At 39.7% G+C, this 2,403-nt stretch overlaps 1 non-coding gene across 1 annotated transcript; it reads left to right on the top strand.

The window, feature by feature from the left end:
* The first annotated feature begins 1,931 nt into the window (after nt 1-1,931).
* LOC111902456 (small nucleolar RNA R71) lies at nt 1,932-2,038 on the top strand. The gene has a single exon (XR_002853799.1). It is a non-coding gene; the product is annotated as a small nucleolar RNA R71 (small nucleolar RNA).
* The last annotated feature ends 365 nt before the right edge of the window (nt 2,039-2,403 follow it).

Genomic DNA, 2,403 nt, shown 5'->3' on the forward strand with positions numbered 1-2,403 from the left:
CAGTCTCTTCTATTGGACTTTCCAAATGATCAGGAAAAGTGTGCATGTCAAGGCCAGAAAGGGAACTTTTAAGTAGCAGGAAAAGGTTCTCGATTGGACTCGTCGAGTCAGTCGATGCTACTCGGTGAGTCGGTGAGGTTTCCATAATTTTTATTGTTTCTTTTGAATCAGCTTCCTCTAGCAACCTTTCTATCTCCTTTAAATCTTTTCCAGCATCAAAATTCCCTCCAGAAGGTAATAGAAATTTGTTTGGATTTTCTTCTAGTAAAAGCGCAAGCTCTCTTTCTAACACTTCATCATCAAAATCTACTAAGGAAATTTCTCCGTTTTTCATCCTTTCATTCTTTTTCTCTTGTTCTGCTTTAAACACCACTGAATCGTTCCCCACCCTTAGTGTTAGTGTAGATTCGCACAAATCGACTATTGCAAGAATGGTATTAAAATATGGTCCCCTAAGAACGATTGGAACTTTAGGGTCTTCTTCCTTGTCAAGCACTACAAAGTCCATGGCGAACACAAATTTATCGACTTTGATGAGAAGATCTTCACACACTCCTTTTGGATGTATTATTGTCTTATCGGCTAGATGGATCTTCATACGAATCGGCTTTGGCTCCGGCAAATTTAGCTCCTTGAAAAAGAATATGGAATTAGATTAATACTTGCTCCCAAACCGGTCAACGAATGAGTACAAATTTTGTTCCCAAATTGACAAGGTATGGAGATGCTTCCCGGATCACCCCTCTTTTCTGGCAGTTCATTCAGCAATACTTCAACAACTTCTTCCATATTTTGTCTGGTAGTAAAGAGGTTTTTAAACAAAGTTGCATACTTAGGCGTTTGAAGTATCGTTTCAACAAATGGAATGTTCACTTGGAGGGTCCTCACTTGCTCCATAAATCTTCTATACTATTGAATCTGCTCATGTGGTATGGCTCGGATTGGAAATGGCAAAGGGGCCTGTAAGGTTTTAAAAGAGAGCAATTTTCTTATCAGACCTCGGACTCGTCAAGTCCATGATGCCGACTCGGCGAGTCGAGTCAGGTTTGCTCGATTTCCATTCAATTTTCTCTTCTATTTGCTCCTTATCGGGTTTCTACTGAATAGAGGTCAGAGGAGTGAAAACTTTGTCAGAATTAGTGGTTATCACATTTAGATGCGCAATTTTTGGATTTTGTTCCGTATTGCTAGGAAGTTTACCGAGTGTTCTTTGACTGATTTGTTGTGCAAGCTGACCTATCTATTTTTCAATGTTATGAATGGAGGCTTGCTGATTCCTAAGCAAATTTTGTTGATCTTTCATCATAGCTTGATGATCTTTAAGCATTACTCGTTGCTCCTTCAATTGAATGTCGATATCATTGTGCCTCTTCTCGGACGCAGCTACAAACCTTGTGAACATCTCCTCCAAATCAGCTCTCTTTTCCATAACCAGTTCCTCCTTTTGATAGAAACCCCGTTCTTTTTGCTTGTACTTCTCCTCCTTTGACTTTTTGTACTCATCATACGGGAGCCATTCCTTCTTGGGTTTCCGCCAATTATCATCAAATCTATCGTTGGTTGAATAGAATACTTGAGCTTTCTTGTTTCCATTCTCATCCAAATCACAATCTTTAGTAAGATGAGGTCCTTTACAATTCTCGCATCCAACCCAAATAGCATGGATTGTTTGATCCATCTTAGTCATCCTCTTATCTAAAGTCTCTAGTTTAGCCATCATTGCTGCCATGCTATCGTTAACAATGTTCACCACCCCCTGACTTACTTCATTCCTTGGGTTATGATATTCTCTAGAGTGTTTAGAGAATTCCTCAATTAATTCCTTTATCACTGGGGATGGCTTCTTTTTAAGTAGTCCTTGCGAGTCAAGAAGCTGCCTTGTAGTCACATTTACTCCATCATAAAAAATAGATTCTTCTTGTTGGCTATTAAGATCGTGATGTGGGCAATTCCTTAGTAAGCCCTTGTATCTCTCCCATGCTTCGTATAATGATTCTCCAACTTGTTGTTTAAAATTGGCAATGGCTTTCTTCAATTTGGCTATCTTTGAGGGAGGACAAAATTGATCAATGAACTCTTCCTTCATTTTTTCCCATGTAGTGATAGATCCTGGAGGTAATGATTTGAGCCAATCCTTTACAACACCTTTGAATGTAACTGGAAGCATACGAAGCAGCTAGGTCTCACGAGGCACATTTGGAACATTAAAATAATCAGCTACATGATTGACCTCATCCAAGTGTTTATTGGCATCTTCGTGATCTTTACCATAGAAGGGGATCTCCTTTAGTTGAGCAAGTATGTGACCTTTAAGCTCAAAGGTGGCAGTTGCGGGAATTGCGGTTTGCACAAGTCCCGGCCTGGTATCGTCACGTATTCTCTTTTTCCATTCTCCCATGGGAA

This window comes from Lactuca sativa, chromosome 3 (assembly GCF_002870075.4).
Source record: "Lactuca sativa cultivar Salinas chromosome 3, Lsat_Salinas_v11, whole genome shotgun sequence".
NCBI classification, from domain to species: Eukaryota; Viridiplantae; Streptophyta; class Magnoliopsida; order Asterales; family Asteraceae; genus Lactuca; species Lactuca sativa.